Below are 11,860 nucleotides of genomic sequence, written 5' to 3'. Positions count from 1 at the left end.
GACAAATTCCTTCTCATACTCGGCCACTGACAGCTGTCTCTGCCTCAGATTAATGAACTCTCTTCTTCTCTCTTCCAGGTATACACTACCCACATATTTCTTCTTAAATTCGGAGAGGAAGAAGTCCCAAGTTATAACTTCTGGCTGCACTTCACTGGATACCATGTCCCACCATTCATATGCATCATCTTGCAACAGAGATACAGCAGCCTCTAAATTTTGCTCTGGGGTGCAGTAGAGTTGTTTTAAAACTCTGCCTGTTCTGTTCAACCAATTCTCGGCTGCAACAGAATCATCTTCTCTCTTGCCAAAGAAGTCCACTGCTCCAAACTTTCTCAATTTTTCTAGATGTGATTTTGGTTGTGGAGGTGGTGGTGGTGGTGCTGGCATTACCCCGGCCATTTGTCTGAAGAATTCGGCCATTTGCTGGAACATGGCCTGTGGAGGCCGAAAGGTGCTCGCTTGAGTGGGCAGTTCTCCCATACCTCCAGTCTCAGCTGCTGCAGGTGGAGCATGACTCTCCACTTCCTCCTCAACTGCCCTCTAAGATGTAGGGTTCATATCCTATTCAAAATAAGAAAGACAACAGATCTGCATTAGTGTCACCTCGACTCTTACAAATGCAATGCATGGTATGGACTCAATCTAGGCCCAAAAATGCCTAAACCGTGCTCTGATATCACTAAATGTGACACCCCTTACCCGTCTACAGTATATTCGAGTAAGTTATGTCACACGGTGTACCGGAACACTCTATTTTATCTTAATTAATTTTTATCATAGTTTTGAATATAACTTGTGAAATATAATTCATTTAAGTCATTTATTGAAATTATAATTTATTTGAGGTTCCGAAAATTTTATAGAAAATCCGGCAGAGTACCGGCTAAAAATGGAGAAAACAGTTCTTCGGAACCTGTGAAAAACACTTCCAATAATCATATTCAATTATTCTCAAACTCCAATATCATCAAAATCTCAATATTTTTCAACAACATTTCTCAGTCATTCATTTCTCATGGTACTCATATATAAGCAATAAGTAAATACTCAATTTTTTTTTTCCATTCATAACCACAATTTTCATTATTTACATGAACATCAAAATACATTACATAAGTTTCATTTACACAAAGGAAAATAAAAGTTAGTTACAAAAATACCAAAATGAAACCTAGTGTCCTACCAATGCACTGTGGATGGTGAGGTGACACGGACACTATGCAGAGCTGCAGGAGGTCTCACCCACCATGGTCTCTTGGGCTCTCGGCCAAGATTCTCCGGAACCTACGCGTGGCAAAAGCAACGCGCTAAGCAATAATGCTTAGTGGTGCAATAATAAAATAAAAGGAAATAATAGAAAATAAATATGTATTGAATGTATCGATGTCTTACTTGTTTTGTACTTGTTATATTCATTATTTCATTAAATTTATCCACTTTCATTTTTGGTTGCCCAAGTAACCTATCTTTGGCATCGGATCGATAAACGTAAACCGCACTGGGTATCTAGTACCTCGGGCCGTCACACCATCGGTCACATATGTATCTCCTGGTGTGCAACAGAACAGCTAATAAACTGTAATGACAATAGGCACAAGGCCAAATATCAACACAATGTCAGAATGGCTAAAAGCCATGAAATCACAGAATAGCATAACGCCATGTGCAATACTGCTAACTGAACCCTATTGGCATGCCAAACTATCCAAACCAATCTTGTTAGGTATACTAGGGCATTTGATACTTTTGAATTCTTCAATTTTTGAATTTCAAGTTTTGGTGTCACTATTCACTTCACTAGTCAACAAAAATGTTGACTTTTGCATAGAAAATAGATACATTGGTTTTAACATTCCCAATGTACCACATTTTGCATTCAAAACTTGTTGGAATTAATCACCAATACCATTCCTAAGCTTAAAACTAAGGGAGCAGAATTTTTCAGTTTTTGTACCCTAAAGTTACTGTTCCATTAGTTACTGTTGCAATGGGAATTTGAGAAAGTGATAAACATGAAAGTTGTTCCTTATTTTGTCTAGTTGAATTTCATTTTTTGAATCACTTCATTTGGAGTTTTGTAGCTCCAGTTATGGTCCAAAAACCACAGCTGGCCGGATTGAAAAATTGCAGAACTGACCATATCTACAGTGCAGTGAACAGTGACTGCAACTGCCTTGTTGGATAGGTTCTGGTCATAATTTGGGGTAGCTTTCTTCATGAAAGTTGTTTGTCTATATCTTAACTTGTTGCTGTAAAAATTTCAGGTCAATTAGTCCATTCTACAATGAGTTATGGATAAATGAACAATTACTGTTTATTTGGTCATTCTGCAGAATCTGGTTGCAGGACATCCGGATTGGGGCTAGTTTTTGGTCCACTTGATTTGGTCTTTTGGGCATGGTTTCTTTACCAAAATTGTGCCATTATGTGTCTAGTTTCATGTCCAATTGGCCAAACACCAATTGAACCTACACAGCCAAAGTTATGGCTGTCCAAACAGGCTGGACTCACAGACACACCTACTGCTCTCACTAGGCAGCCACATCAAATCAGTTTGTAATGCTATAGTTCACTCCAAATTATGGCCAACTTTCCTAAAATGGTCACTAATTTACTATTAGAATGTTCATTCACCATTACATAAGCAAAGCCTAAATTTCTATCCAAAACCCTCGCTCAAATTCAAAGTTCATACAACACATGTCATTTAGGCATACTAATCCATTTCAACCTTATGTCTACACATCAACACCATTTCTAAGCCATTTTAAATCCATCAAGACCATCAACTACCACTCCCATAAAGCTGGCCAAAATTCCATTCTCAATTTCACGCATGATTTATCTCAATTTCTTAATTATTTGTTCATATTCAAACTAAGTTTTAAGAAATAAACAAGATTAAGTAATTAACATGCACTAACCTCTTTGGTCTCTTTATAGGCTTGTATAAACCTTAGAATTTCTTCACTTTATGATAATCAAAACTTTGCTCTTGATGTGGGGGTTAATTTTTGTGAAGGGTGTTTAGGGTTTTGGGGTAAGATTTGGTGAGTTATAAAGCTTTGGTGGAGCTTTCATGGAAGTTTGGCTATGGGAGAAGAGGGAGACGGCTGGTTTTTTATTTGGTGAGAAAACAGATTGGTTTTTCCTTTTTTTGGTGTTATTTATCTTCTTTTATTACTTACTTAAGTGATGCTTTAATGTGATTGGTGGGAATTCCTTTAAATGACATCATATGATGTCAAAATTGACATTTATTCTCATTTTCTTTTCTTTTCTTCTCTACTCATTTTCAATTTAATTTTTAGTAATATTTATTCACATTTTATGTCATAATAATTATTTACTTAACTGGACAAGTCGGCCAAAAATCGTCTCTGAAGGCGAAATGACCAAAATGCCCTCTGTTTGGCTTAACGAGTCAAAATTGACCGATTAAAGAATTTTTCTAAATATTTTCTTGGCATTCTAATGCCATAGGAACCTCAATGACCCTTCTCTGGAGTCCCAAAAATTATTTTATGAATTTTTCCCCGGGTTTAGGGCTCCTAGTTGCGAGAACCGCAACTTCCCTCTGGGTTACCCATCGCTTGGGCACCGGCTCATTTGACTTAGTTGTATTTTATTTCTAAAATTTTTACTAAATTTTTCTTATTAATATTTGAGTTAATTATGGTCCCTCACTTTAGTTTAAATATTTTTTCGAACATTCTAGCTGTCCGGACTGACACTGGTCACCGGAAAAGTAGAATGTACGGAGTTACTACAGGGAGGGTGTTACATAGCAACTGAGTTCGCAGCCGCTTCCCGAGTCGGTCACCCATCCTCAGCACTCTAGACTCATTTAACCTATTTATGCTTCATTTATCTTATTTTAATTCAACCTCATTTGATATTTATTAATTTTATTTATGTCTCTTCTGTGTGAATTAAATATAGTCTCAGACATTCTAGCCGTCCGGACGGACAGTAGTCATCGGAACAGTAGGATGTACGGAACAAGTTAGTATGAGGGTGTTACAATCACGAATGAAATGATGTCTTATGTCTATATGCTTCATTCTAGAATATTGTATGGGGTTCTTGATCAAGTTGATTGCACTTGTATTATCACATTTAATAGAAATATGATCAAGAGACAATTTGAAGTCTCTTAATTATTGTTTAATCAAAAGAACTTAGCTACAACAAAGACCCGTAGTCACATATTTGGCTTCGGCGGTAGAATGTGCAATTGAGTTTTGTTTTTTGCTACACTAAGAAACTGAAGAATGTCCTAGGAGTTGGCAAGTACCTAAGGTACTATTTCTATCAAGGATACTTCTAGCAAAGTCCTCATCCGATTAGGAACATAAATCAAAAGATGTATTTTTAGGGTACCATAAACCTAAATGCAATATGCCACTCAAGTATTTAAGAATGCATTTAACAGCATGCAAATGAGACTCTTTAGGACATTATTGAGAACGTACACATAAACACATGGAAAACATAATATCCAATCTACTAACCGTGAGGTATAAGAGACCACCAATCATACTTCTATAGAGCTTTTTAGCAATGGGTTTTCCTTTTTCATCCTTATCAAGCTTGGTGTTTATGCTCATTGGAGTTCTACTTGGCTTGTTATTCTCCATCCCAAACATTTTGATCAATTCTTCGGTGAACTTGACTTGGTTAATAAAGATTCCATCTTTAGCTTTCTTGATTTGAAGCCTAAGGGAGAACTTGAGTTCTCCTATCATGCTCATCTCAAACTAACTTTTCATAATATTAGCAAACTCTTAGCACAAACATTCATTAGTAGCACTAAATATAATATCATCAACATATATTTACACTACAAGGATGTCATTTTCATGATTTTTGACAAAAAGTGTTGTGTCAACTTTTCTTTTTGAAAAATCGTTTTGCAAAAGAAAGTTACTAAGCCTTTCATACTAAGCTCTAGAAGCTTATTTCAAACAATACAAGGCTTTAGTTAATTTAAAAATATGATTTCGAAACTTGTGATTTTAAAAACTGGGAGGTTGCTCAATATATATCTCCTCATTAATAAAACTATTTAGAAAAGTACTTTTAACATCCATTTGAAAAAGTTTAAAATTCATGCATGGTGCATATGCAAGTAAGATTGTAATGGCCTCTAATCTAGCTACGAGGGCAAAGGTTTCATCATAATCAATGCCCTCCTCTTGGTTATAGCTTTTGGCTACTAACTATCCTTATTCCTAGTTATGTTTCCATCTTCTTTTAACTTGTTTCTAAACACCCATTTGGTGCCTATGGATGGATGGTTCTTAGGCCTAGTAACTAAGGTCCAAAGCCTATTCCTTTCAAATTGGTTGAGTTCCTCTTTCATGGCAATTACCCAACCTTCATCATTAAAGGCCTCATCTATGGTCTTAGGCTCTATCTAAGATATGAATACAAGATTATTACAAATATTTCCAAATACGGATCTAGTTGTTACCCTTTTGATGTATCACCAATGATTTGGCCCTTGGAATGATCTTTCTTGAATATCCAATCCTTGGACAAGTTTTGTTAAACTCCTTGATATGGAACTAATTGACCTTGTTACTCTTGGAGCTCAACTTCATCATCCCCCAAAGTCTTGAAGGGATCTTCCTTGAGTTGATTTTGATCTCCATTAGATTGAGGGTCTTCAAAGGCAACTCATATAGGTCACCTACAACATCATCATTACAAGAAACATCCTTTCTAGGACCAAAGGGATTAGCTTCATCAAATATAACATGTATTGACTCCTTAACAACTAAGGTTCTCTTATTGAAAACTCTATATGCTTTATTAGATGTAGAGTAGCCTAAGAAGATGCCTTCATTGGTTTTGGAGCCAAATTTATCTAAATTATCCTTGGTATTCAAAATGAAGCACTTACAACTAAAAACTCTAAAATAACCTACTTTAGGTTTCTTGTTATTCCATAGCTCATAAGGAGTTTTCTTTAAAATAGATTTAATCAAAACTCTATTTAAAACATAACAAGTCGTATTAATGGCTTCTACCCAAAAATAAGTAAGCAAGTTATATTCATTTAGCATAATCCTCCCCATATCTAAAACAGTTCTATTTTATCTTTCAATAATACCATTTTATTGAGGAGTCCTAGAAGAAGAAAAATTATGGGTGATCCCTAGTGAGTCACAATATTTTTCGAAACTTTCATTTTCAAATTCTCCACCATGATCACTCCTAATTGAAGAAATTTGAAAAACTTTTTTATTTTGAACCTTTTTTGAAAATCTTTCAAAAAATCAAAATATTCATCATTATGAGCAAGTTATGCAACCTAAATATATCTAGAGTAGTCATCAACAATCACAAGAGCATAATGTGCATCACCTAAGCTAGCTACTCTAATAGGATCAAATAAATCCATATGCAACAATTAAAGGGGTCTAGAAGTAGATACCTTATGAATTAATTTAAAAGAGCTCTTGAATTGCTTACCCATTTAGCATGCATCACACACCTTGTCCTTTGAAACTTGATCTTTGGAAGCCCATCAACTAGCTCATCCTTATTCAAGTTTGTAAGAAGATCTATGCTAGCATGTGCAACCCTTCTATGCTAAGTCCAAGAGTCATCACTAATAGACAAAAAACAATTGACATCCTTGTTAGACAAAGCATGTAAATCAATAACATAAATATTTTCAACCCTTTCACTAATAAACAACATTTTATTATTACACATCTTAGAAACAAAGCAAGATTTTGACTCAAATATAACTCTACAACCTTTATCACATAATTGACTAACACTACGCAAATCATGCTTTAAACCATCAACTAAAAGAACTTTGTTAAGGATAAGAGAGTTTTCCTTACCAATCTTACCTATCTCCATAATTTTACTTTTGCCATTGTCACAAAGGTTACCTGCCCACCTCCATCCTTCTTTTCAAGAGATATGAAGAGGTTGGCATTTCTGGCCATGTGCCTTGAACATCCACTATCTAAGTACCACTTGCTCTCAAGCTTTAAAGATTTCAAGCACACCTACACAAAAATAATTCAAAGAATTTTAGGTACCCAAATGTACTTGGGTCCTTGGAGGTTAGTAGTTCCATCATCATTAAAATTAAATAATCTACCATACCTAAGATGGACTTTCCTAATAGCACATCTATAGTTAGTGTGACCAAACTTACCATAGTAGTAACAATAACCATTAAACCTTATTGTTCTTGGTCTATAAGCAAAAGAGTGAGCATATGGTCTCATGTGACCACTTTTTTATGTCCATTATGTGCACGTGAGAATGAGGCATGTTTAGTGTGATGATGGTTGTGAAACCTAGTGGCATGTCCCCTATAGGAGTTTGGCCTAAATGCAAATCTCTTAGATGTAGATGCCTTATTAACATTTTATCTAGGGACATGTTGATGATATGAAGTCTTTCTAGGTTCATTACCATTAAGTGTCTTTGGCTATTATCTTTTAGGAGTAGACACCTTTGGGCTAGACTCTTAGGGACTAGGCTCACTAAAACTAGTTATTTTAACAAATATGGTCTTGGAAGGAGGTGCTTGGGCAAATTTGCTATAGTTAAGTCCATACTTGATGCTAGGAGACCTTTGAGAGTCCAAAATTGCATCAAGTTTGTCATTCCCTTTAGCAAATTTGTAAAGAGAAGTTTTTAACTCAACAATTTCATTTCTTAACTTCTCATTTTCTAAGGAAAGCTCATTTAAGGTTTTTTGCATATCATTATTTAAAGATCTAGCATACTTAGATGAGGTCTCATTCTCCTTTTTTAAACTAATTACTTCATGTTTCAAAAGTTTATTTTTCCTATGACTCAACTAGAGTTCATCATTCATGACTTTAAGGACATTAACAAGTTCATCATAAGAAAATTCAACAATATCATCACTTAAAGTTACCTCAGTGGAGCTTTCCTCCAATGCCATGAAGCATATTTTAGTAACTTCATCACCAATCTCCTTATCTTCAGAGTCACTTGATTCATCCCATGTTGCTTTGAATGCCTTCTTCTTGACCTTCTTGGAGGGCTTCTTCAACTTAAGACAATCCATTCTAATGCCACTCGGCTTGTTGCATTCATAGCATATGGGAGGATCCCTTTTACTACTCTCACACTTATCCTTCTTGAAGTTTCTCTTTGAAATGAACTTCTTATTTTGGAAGAGCATCTTCCTTATTCTCCTTGTTACTAGAGCTAACTCTTCCTAATCAAACTCTTTATCTTTATCACTTATATTTTTGGAAGACACCTTAAAAGCAATGTTCTTTTTGGCCTTGCTTGGTTCCTCCACTTGCTCTCTTTTAAGAGTCATCTCATAATTAATGAGACTTCCTAAAAGTTCATTAAGTTGTACCTTCCTTAAGTCTTTGAAATCCTTGAGTGATGTTATTTTAGGTAGCCATTCCTTAGGAAGACTTCTTAGAATCTTCTTTACTTGCTTGTCATTTGTAAATGTATTCCTAAGGGATTTGATTCCTCCAATGATCTCCACAAATCTATCATACATTTGACTTATAGTCTCATTCAATTTCATCTTGAACAACTCATATTGATAGATTAAGGAATCCATCTTATTCTCCTTTCCTTGATTAGTGCCCTCATGAGTAATCACCAAAGCATCCCAAATCTCCTTTACAGTAGACTTGTACATACTTTGTTATACTTACTTATATTTAGAGCACAAAACAAAACATGAATAGCTTTGTCATTTAGAGCAACTCTTCTCTACTCTTGCTCACTCCATTCACCCTTTAGTTTTGCTACATGCACACCTTCCACTACTTTGGTTGGGATTAAAGGTCCACTCTTAACAACATCCCACAAATCTACTCCTTCCGATTTAAGGAAGTAATGCATCCTATTTTTGCAATAAAGAAAGTCATTACCATCAAAGAAGGGAGGTCTTACCACTGATTGACCTTCTTGTGCTATAACACCCCTCACGCGACTACAGTGTAACCGAGCAAGGTGTGCTACATTCGGTGCCGGAGCACCCTAACTTATCATACTTTATTTCTTTAAAAATTTTGTTCTCATTATATTTAATATTGATTATTTTTCGACGGAGAAACTAACAGAGTTTTCCCTATTTTATTAAATATTGACGTGATTCACTATTCACCTGTTTGAAATTCAACAATATTTTCAAAATAAAATATTATCCATGCTAATCATAATTATCTCATCAATCATTATCATAATTTTCTCATATTTCAAATCTCATCCATACATTTCAATTTCATAATCATTTCCATAGATTTCCATTCATACTCAATTCATATGTAAAAATGTTCAAATTACATAAATTTACATGATTTATAAACTAATTACACAAGTTCATAATTTACATGATCTACAAATTAATTACAGTTCCATAATTTATATTTCAACATACAATTCATAGTTTACATTACAAATAATAACTAATTATAATATACAAAATACATAATATGATCTATATGAGCCCTATCTAGATGCATTGCTGAGGAGGTGACAACCTTGAATACTCTGCAGATAAGAACTCTAAAATCTCTGTTTATTATTCGCTGGGCTTTAACTTTAGTACCTGCACGAGGAAACAAATCCATCGCGCTAAGCATTGCTGCTTAGTGGTGTAATAATATAACAAGAAATAATGTATACAAATAAAAATAATTGGAGCATATTTTCTATACTAAAGAATTTTACTGGGTTCTTATGAAATTTTCCATACAGTATATTTTTTGTCATTTATGTTGCTCTCTAGAATCTCTTCTGTCATAAGTTTACAATAATCATTTATATAATGTATAAATAAATCTAAAATTTATACTTATACTTATATTCTTATAAAAGTCACATTTATATTGTTATTTAAGTTATATTTTTTCTACTAGTCTTTTTTTCACTTCCTTGATACTTTCTAAGTTATTTACAATCATTTCGTAATATTTAAAATTTTTAGAACTAATTTAATTTACTTCAGATCATTATAAGGAACAAATTTTTGGAGCTAATCTAATTTATTTCAAAACTTCTTCTTATTTATTTACTTTCTAGCATTTTTAATTGCTACTATTCGTAACTTATTTTAATAAATTAGAATGCCCAAGTAACCTATGATAGGATGACTAAACTGGATAACGGGTCGTTGGCACTAGACACCGCAGTGCCTCGGGCCATCATACCATGAGACGTAGAACGTCAACCACGTATGCAGTCAATATGGCTAAAAAGCCATGATAACACATAATCGGGTATTAAGCCATGAGTGCAGGCATAAAGCCATGAATGCAGGCATAAAGTCATGAATACAGACATAAAGCCTTTCGCAGTACTGCTAAAACAATACCCTATTGGCATGCCAATCTATCCAATCTGACATACGTGTCTAGGCAATACATGGGCACATTAGCACCATTAAGAGTTTATATGTTTCATCATTTCATTATATTTTCATTTATATTTTTATAGCATTCTAATTTTGTTTATAGTGGAAGCATAATTTCCAATTTCACGTTTCTGAGTAATTTATGCATTCATCGAAATATTCACACTAATTACAATTCACATTCATTTGATCTCACGTACCATTTCACATTCAAAACATCTTTTCTTTCTCTCTTGATGGGAACCTAAATCCCAAATGACACTTTTATCTTATTTATACATTCAACAATTTATTCATGTAAAGTACATTTCATACTTCAAGTTGTATTGCTAATATATTATGAATTTCATTGGTGTTGGGAGTATAAGTCTCAACAATCCATCTAGGTTAATTTCATTTCATATTCAAGTAGTATCACTTATGTTTTATTGGACCTACTAGCAATGGGAATACAAATCTTAACTATATATTCATATAACTTAAATGTTTATTAAGTCATTTAGGTAAATTACTATTTCTATTCCAAGTAATCCATGAACAATTCATGGATTCCAAATTTCATACCATAATTTCGTCTACCAATTTAGTTCTTACACTTTGTGTCTTTGTATTATTATTCACATTACTATTCACTCAATTTGTTGACTTTTTAATACATAATAAATTTATTGAATCTAAGTTCATCAAGATACCACATTTTGCATTCTAAAGTTGTTGGTATTGGTTGCCAATACCATTTCAAAGCTTAGTGTTGGTTACTTTACAATTTTCAGATTTCAAGCACTAAGTTTACTATTCCATTGGTTATTTGTACAGTAGGAATTTGACAAAATTGTCTTCATGAAAGTTGTTCCTTATTGTGTCTAGTTACATTTCGTTTTTCGAATCACTCCATTTGGAGTTTTGTAACTCAAGTTATGGTCATTTTACCATAACTGGCTGGATTGACCTGTACCCAAAATTTCTGGGCAATTTGGTTCTGCCAGATTTGGTAACCTAAGTTTGGTTGGCAATTTGACTAGGTTATGGTCAGAATTGGATTTGTGTTCTTCATGAAAGTTATAGGGATATGTCTTAGCTTTCTTCTGGTAAAATTTCAGATCAATTAAACTTTTATACACTGAGTTATGACCATTTGAACAAATACTATTCATTTCATTTTCCAGGGACAGCATGTTGGTCACCCGGATTTGGGTAATTTTTAGGTCAAATTGTTTTGGTTTTCTGTGCAGGGTTTCTTCACCAAAGTTGTGCCATTATGTGTCTAGTTTCATGTCCAATTGGCTATGCACTAATTGAACCTATACAGCTCCATTTATGGCTACCCAAACCTGTTGGACTTACAACCAATCCTGTAGGTCACCAAGGGCAGCATGCCTAAACTCAACTCCATTATCCTTACTCACTTCAACTCCTCCTCACACACATTCAAATGGTCACTAATTGACTATTACAAGGTTAATATAC

Source organism: Hevea brasiliensis, chromosome 12 (assembly GCF_030052815.1).
Source record: "Hevea brasiliensis isolate MT/VB/25A 57/8 chromosome 12, ASM3005281v1, whole genome shotgun sequence".
NCBI classification, from domain to species: Eukaryota; Viridiplantae; Streptophyta; class Magnoliopsida; order Malpighiales; family Euphorbiaceae; genus Hevea; species Hevea brasiliensis.
Note: the sequence above shows the minus strand (reverse complement) of the source record.